Source organism: Globicephala melas, chromosome X (genome assembly GCF_963455315.2).
Source record: "Globicephala melas chromosome X, mGloMel1.2, whole genome shotgun sequence".
Classification (NCBI taxonomy): domain Eukaryota; kingdom Metazoa; phylum Chordata; class Mammalia; order Artiodactyla; family Delphinidae; genus Globicephala; species Globicephala melas.
In genome coordinates, this window is record NC_083335.1 from 74,940,289 (window position 1) to 74,948,482 (window position 8,194).

The following is an 8,194-nucleotide window of genomic DNA, read 5'->3' on the forward strand; positions in this document are numbered from 1 at the left end:
AATGTGAAAATGTCCGTTCAGAATTCAAGCAGGAAGAATCTTCACAAAAGGGATTTTGAAAAGCCCTCTTTTACTGTCAGAGGGCCTAGGAGAATCTGATATTCTGAGCACTTCTGTCAGAAAGACAGAGCTGCTGCATGTTGAATGTACATCAGAGTTAACCAAGACAAAGAACCTCTTGTGATCAGTAATAATGTCAAGTCCCTAAAGAAGAAACAGAGAAAGCCATGAAGATAAAAAATTAGGAGACTCAGACTTTGCAGAAATATTAAGCACAGGGACTCTGAAGCCATGCTACCTTGGTCAGAATTCAGATCTGCTCTTTACTAAGTTATGGGACATTTGGCAAATTGCTTTATCTGTGCCTCAGTTTCTTCATCTGTTAATGGCTTGTCATAAAAATTAAATTAAACAAGTTAATATTTAAACAATGTCTGGCTAGTGGGAAGTCCTATGTTTGTTAAATAAATAAGTAAAATGTGGAACACAGAGAGACAAAATGTGCCAGAACAGGCCTATTAGCCACACTTAGTAATAGGAGCCACATGAGTAAACTGTTTATTGAGTTCATGGTTATGGAGTCAACAAAGCTTTTTGGCATTCACATAAAATTTAGAGATGACCAACTGCACTAGCACCAGATGGGCCTCACCTGTGTATCAGAATCAAGTTTTGGTACTGAGGATGGGTTAAACCAAGTAAGCATCTCCACTTATACAACTATGTTCTTATGAGATACATTTATGTCTTGTTCTGTTAGAGCCTTGGGCAAACACAAAATGTCCAGCCACCTATCATTCCTAAGTAGGGAGGGAATACAAGAAGACCCTTAGATATGATGCAAATGTAGCATGTCTGGCACATGGCAAGATCACAAATATTTTTAAAAATCAGATCTTTTGTAAAAGTGTTAGGGATTTTTTTTATTGGAGTAAAATTGCTTTACAATGTTGTGTTAGTTCTGCTGTATGAGGAAGTGAATTAGCTATATATATACTTATATCCCCTCCCTCTTGGACCTCCCTCCCACTCCCCCAACCCACACATCTAGGTCATCACAGAGCACTTGATATAGCTCATATTTCCCTTCTCAGAAGCTTATGGCGCTCTATAAACAAGTAACAGATGTGCCATGAACATTCCTTCTTAGATGGTTCAATGGTCTAAACTTTTTCAAACACAGCACATTCCGTTTCCAGCTCCCTACTCACCCTGCTTTGGGACACAGTGACACTCATTTTAGTTAAAGTAAATCATGGCAATTAAAAAGAAAATGCTCTCCTAAGATAAAAAGGCTCCAGTCATTGGCTCAAAAGGAGTAGGGTCTAAGTTTGTTAATCAGATAGTAGGAGAGACGGATGGGAATACCATTAAGAAAATTAGCCCTTGAGGTCTGCACTGTGCAATATAGTGACCGCTGGCCAGAGGAGACTCTTTAGCATTTGAAATGTAACTAGTTCAATTTGAGATGGGATGTTAGTATAAAATGCACACCAGATTTCTTAGGCTAATTACAAAAATGTAAACTATTTCACTCATAACTTGCTTTTTAATATTGATTATATGTTGCAATGATAGTAATTTGGAAATAGTAGATTAACTAAAATATTATTTAAATTAATTTTACTTATATTTCTTGCACTTTTTAAATATGATTGTTAGAAAATTTTAAATTGTAAACGTGGTTCACTTTATATTTTTGTTGGGCAGCATGGCTCTAAGACCTAAGTTTATTTAAATATGGATGTTATAGACTAAATCTACAATTGCAAAAGTAGGGAGTGTACATGCCAAGAGATATGCAAGATGATCCAATAGTCTGTGGAAAAATGTATTAGAACATCGATTCTTATTTATTTCTCATCTCATCTTTTTAAATCTTTATTTGTATATGTTTTATAATGTAATACTGTGAGTACAGAAATACACGTTTTATATATATAAGTATGTATATGTGTATATGCATATATGAAACCCTTTTTAAATATTTACACTTTTTCTGGTGACAAAGGTGAAAGAACTTTTCTCAACCGTGCAAGCTCCTTTCTGACTTAAGGTTTTTTCACTTGCTATTTCCTCTGCCTGAAACATCTGTCTCTAGATCTTTGAAAAATTGACTCCATTTTGATGCTTGTGTCTTGATTCATATGTCACCCAGTATGGGCTTCTCTCTAATCTTCGAGCCCTATACAACCATTGCAGTCAGTATCATTTTCCTTCATCACCCTGTTCTATTTTCTTTTTAACAGTTCTCTCTGAAATATTCTTGTTTACTTGTTTATTTAAATATAAACTAGAAATCATCCAGAACATTACTCTTTTGTTCCACTGAGCTCCATTTTAGAAGAAAAAGCACAGGAAGTGGAGCCAGACAGATCCAGAGTATGAAGTTCAGACTAAGAGAATAGAGAACCATGAATTTGTCATTTAGTGTAATCAACCGAGAGTGAAATTCAACCAGGTCCCTGAAGGGGCTCTCTATTGCAGCACAGCAGTGCCTTTATCACCAGTTCTAGGCTTCCAAAGAACACTGCTGATGCTAATTTAGCTGCAAAGGGAGGTGTCCTGTATGGCTGGCATAAACTTTTCAGGGTTTGTAAAGGAACTTTCATACATCATTTTTTGTGTGAAAAATAAAATAAAAAACATTCCAAGTATCAAAAGTCAGAATGAACTCTGGATCTAGGCTGCCTAGTTATGGATTCTAGCTCTGCCATTTATTAGTTATGTTATTAGCTCAAGTTATTTAACATTTCTGAGCCTCAATTTTTTCATCTTTAAAATAGGGATTGTACCTTTCTCATAGTTTTTTTGTGTGTGTGTGAAGAGTTAATATGTGTAATAAACATAATAATGCCTGGCATGTAGGTAATATATGAATACAAATTAAAAATAAGAGACAAAAAAGATTGGGAAACCAATACATAACCAACACATAAACCAACATATAACTACATCCCTGGCCTAAAGTGAATCAAATGCATGAACACTGCCAGAGACCTCATCAAAGTATTTAAGGTAGGGAAATGTTGTGAAATGATTGTATTGTAAAGCTGACAGGATTGTAATGTCCTTAGAAAATAAGGACAGACTCCTCAGAGATCTGAAGCAAGGATGCTCACACATACACACACAGAAAGTGAAATCCAACCAGACTAAGGCGAAGAAATGCTAACCAGAGCTAATAGAGTAGGTGTCAGTAAATGATAACTCAAGGACCAAATCTGATCGGCAAGCTGTTTGAATATAGTCAGAGAACTAAGAATGATTTATACATATTTAAATAGTTGAAAAAATTAAGAGAATTACATTATGTGACATGCCAAAATTATATGAATTTAAAATTTCAGTATCCAAAAATAAAGTTTTATTGGAACACAGTCACAATCATTCACTTACATGTTATCTATGGCTGCTTTCACACTACAACTACAGGGTTGTAATTATTTTCCATCTCATGTTGTTTTATGCAAGACTAACTTGCAATACATTAGGCATCAAAATTATCACTGAGAAACCCAAATGAACATGAAATAACTAGGAAATCACCACAGTTGTATTTAACAATGAGCCAAATAATCCCAAGCTTTCTTAAACTTATACTAGGTTCTTCAAAGGCCTGAAGAGAATTACTAAGGTACATACTAGGTATTAACTAAATACATGATTTACCTGATTACCTAAGGGAATAATCTTATCTACATAGGATTAAAAGACAAATGCATACAAAATAAAAATAAATGTATGTTATTGAGTACACATCATATAAAGATGTAAGTTGTGGCAATCACAACACAAAACTTGGTAGGATAGAGTTTTATAGGAGTAGAATTTTTGTATGCTATTGAGGTTAAGTTGGTATCAATTCAAACTAGATTGTTGTAAATTCAGGACATGAAATGTAATCTTTATTGTAACCACACAAAAAATCATAAACATTATAATAAAAAAATGAGAAGGGAATAAAAATGGTTGAATCCAAAAAAACAAACTAAATGCAAAAGAAGGCAATAATGGAGGAAATAAGGTACAAAGAGTGTATAAGACCTAATAAAAGCAAATAAATAAGTACCTGAAGTAAGTCCTTTCTTACCAGTAACTACTTCAAATGTAAATGGATTAAACCCTCCAATCAAAAAGCAGAGATGGGCAGAATGGATTTAAAATGAAAATGATAATACTATGTCCCATCTACCAAAAACTCACATTAGATCCAAAGACACAAAGAAGCTGAAAGTGAAAGGATTGAAAAAGCTTACAAATAGTAAGCAAAAGATTGCTGGGGTGGCTATCTCAAAATAGAATTTAAGTCAAATGTTGTTACAAGAGGCAAAGAAGAACTAGATAGATAGATAGATAGGTAGATAGATAGATAATAAATAGATAGATAAACAATTAATTCATCAAGAAGATATAATTAGGGCTTCCCTGGTGGCACAGTGTTGAGAGTCCAGTCCGCCTGCCGATGCAGGGGACACGGGTTCGTGCCCCGGTCCAGGAATATCCCACATGCCTTGGAGCAGCTAGGTCCGTGAGCCATGGCTGCTGAGCTTGCGCATCCGGAGCCTGTGCTCTGCAACGGGAAAGGCCACAACAGTGAGAGGCCCATGTACCGCAAAAAAAAAAAAAAAAAAAGAAGAAGATATAATTATAACCATATAGGTATCAAATAATAGAGCTCACAAATATATGACACACAAATATTGACTGAATTGGAGGGACAAATAGACAGTTCCATAATAATAAATCAATAAAGAAATAGGACATGAATGACATTATAAATTAACCAGCCTTAAAAGACATATATAGACTATCCTAAAACAGCAGAATACACATTCTTCTCAATTGCACGTGGAACATTCTCAACGATAGATCATATGTTAGGCCAAACACTACACTTAATATTTTTAAGAAGATTAAAATTATATCAAGTATGTTTTTCAGCCACAGTGGTATGAATAAAATTAGAAATAAATTACAAGAAGAAAACTGGAAAATGCACAAATATGAGGAGGTTAAACAACATGATACCAAACAAGGAATAGGTTAAAGAAGAAGTTTTAAAAGAGAAATCTAAAAATATCTTGAGACAAATGAAAATGGAAATACAACATGTCAAAACTTATTAGATGCAGCAAAAGCAGTTCTAAGTGGGGCATTTATAGCAATATATCCTTACATTAAGAAACAAAAGGTCAGTGATATCAGCATCATGACAACATAAAGTCATTTCCTCTTCTCTCCCATTTGATTCAGTTATTTGGCTATCCATAAGGAAGCAGAGGTGCCTCTGCACAGCACATGAAGATTCTCAATGGATCTTTCCACCTGTGCCTCTTTCAGCTGACTTGGACCTTGGAGGAAGCTGAAGAGCCCAGGGACATGGCAGCAGAGGTAGCTGTGGGACAGCTGTGACCTTGCTGGTAGAGAAGTTGGAGGGTGAAAGATGTGAGTGGGGTTCTGTCAGTCCATAGGTGCTTCAGTTGGAGGGAACTGTTGTTCACTTTGAGGAGAGACTGCAGTGACTGTGCAGGGGGAAAGGAAAGGGAAGAAGCAGACAAAAAGAACTGAAGGAACACATTTCCTGCTGTCTGCCCTGGGACTATAGCAAGTGGTTCACCCACGGGATATTGGGACTCAAACACCCAAGGATTTCTCTACCAGGCCAAGGACACACCCAAAACCCGAGGTGCTAAGCACACACCTCCCCCCACTCTGCCACCAGCCTTTTTTAAACTCCAGCTTTTTACAAAATAATATTGTTCTCAAATTTAGTAGCAAATCAGCTCTTCTAAAAGAAATAAAAAATCTATGCAATACTTTCACATTCTGGAAAACAACAGAAAGCCTTCTAATTACCAATCTGCTGAACTGTTAGAAACAAAGTAAACAAAACCTACTGAAATAAGGAAGGTGTTTGCTAATTCAAATGCTACAAAACCCTAGGACAAATAGTAAAAGCAAAGCTATACAGACAAAATCACACAAATGCTACAGCAGAGACACATTTCCATGAACAGTATGAAAAATCATGGTACGATGATATCACAAAAAGAAAACAATTCTCCAGCAACCAAACTCAAAGGCATGGAATATTGCAAACAAACTGATAAAGAGTTCAAAGTAGCTCTTATAAAGAAATTCAAGGAGCTACAAGAACACTCAGAAAGACAATACAGTGAACTCAGGAATAAAACTAATGGATAGAGAAATATTTTATCAAAGAAATTAAAATTCTTTTTTTTTTTTTTCAGTATGCATGTCTCTCACTGTTGTGGCCTCTCCCGTTGTGGAGCACAGGCTCCGGACGCACAGGCTCCGGACGCACAGGCTCAGCAGCCATGGCTCACGGGCCTAGCTGCTCCGCGGCATGTGGGATCTTCCCGGACCGGGGCACGAACCCGTGACCCCTGCATCGGCAGGCAGACTCTCAACCACTGTGCCACCAGGGAAGCCCAAAGTAATTAAAATTCTAAAAAAGAACCATTTCGACTTTTGGTTTGCATGGGTGGGCCAGCTTGCCGTGGGGAGAGTGAGGGCTCTTGAGGCCGCTCACGATGGAGGAACTGGAGCAAGGCCTGCAGATGCAGCCGTTGGCATGGCTACAGCTTGCCGAGAACTCCCTCTTGGCCAAGGCTTATATCACTAAGCAGGGCTATGCCTTGTTGCTTTCAGATCTTCAACAGGTGTGGCCTGAACAGGTGGACACTAGTGTGATCAGCCAGCAAGCCAAGGAGCTGAACAAACACCTGACTGCTCCTCCTGAGGCTTTTCATTGTCATTTGTATGACCTGCTTTGCCCATTGTTCAAGGACAGTGCTTGCCCTGGCAAAGCTACATTCTCCTGTGATCATGTGGCAGAGGTGCTGATACTCCAGGTGTGGAGTGGGCTCTCTGGTCTCCCATTCTATTGGAATTTCCACTGCATCCTAGCTAACCCTTCACTGTTCTCCCAACATTTGATTTGTCCTCTGATGGGCATGAGTCTGTCACTGCAGTGCCAAGTGAGGGACCTAGCAACATTGCTTTGTATGTAAGATCTAGAGATCCAGGACTACCAGGACAGTGGGTCTACGCTGAGCCGAAATCAGTTGAAGACAGAGCCATTTGAAAAGAATTCCTTCTTGGAACAATTTATGGTAGAGAAAATACCAGAGGTATGCAGTGTTGGTGATGGAAAACCCTTTGTCACAAATCTACAGAGTCTGTATATGGCAGTCACCAGACAAAAGATCCAAGTGGGACAGAAGCTTCAAGGCACTGGAGATCCCCAGACCTCAAGCAGTGCCTCCTCACAAGGAACAGATAGCCAACTTCTGAATCAGCCAGAAGAGCAAGTCTCCTCAGCACCATCCTTCCCAGTGCCTGAAAAAGAGCCACAGTTACTTCAGGCCCTATGCAGAGACCTCAGTTGTTGAAGGTCAAGAGGTAGAAGCTAGGGGGGCTCTTCAGTTAACCTGTCACTGTCTCAACTGCTGAGGATGGACTTGGAGAGTAGTTTCCTAGTGTCGCCTTGAAAAGAGGTCCTGTGACAGCAGCATCTCTGACACAGAGTTACACAGTCAGGGACTCCACTGTAAGGGCAAGATAACTGAAGTTCATGTTGACAGGCATGGATACTATTAACTGAGGGAATCCTGGCTCCAATCCATCGGGCACTGGCCTTCCCTGTCCGACTGGAAGCCAGTCTCTGGGAATTCCATACCCTCCTTTCTTTTGATGAAGGTTCTCTAGACCGAGGATCTACCATGGACTTTAAGTATATGGGGCAGGTTTTCAAAAAGGCACAGCATGCTTAGGAAGCCTTGTCTACCTTTCTTAAGAGTCCCTACCCAGTCCCAGGTGTTCCTCAGAGACCCTCTCCTCTTTAGCATGGAATGAAAAGCACTCACACTCTCCTGAAAAAGAAAAAAAAAGAACCATTTCAAAATTCTGGAGCTGAGGAACACAAAAAACAAGGTGAAGAATGCATTAGAAAGCACTGGAAATAGAGCAGACCAATGTGGAAGAGAGACTTAGTGAGTTCAAATACAGAAAACTAGAAATGATACAAGTAGAAGAGGAAAGAGAAATAAGATATAAAAACCATGGGGGAAATGCTATGAGAGCTATCAGACTCTTTTAGGAAGGGCAACATTAGGATAATGGATATCTCAGAAGAAGATTGGGAGAAGGGAGTAGAGAGATAATTCAA

The 8,194-nt window shown here is 38.6% G+C and overlaps 1 pseudogene; it reads left to right on the forward strand.

Annotated features, from left to right (window-relative positions):
- The first annotated feature begins 6,557 nt into the window (after positions 1–6,557).
- LOC115849285 (non-homologous end-joining factor 1 pseudogene) lies at positions 6,558–7,456 on the forward strand (annotated as a pseudogene).
- The last annotated feature ends 738 nt before the right edge of the window (positions 7,457–8,194 follow it).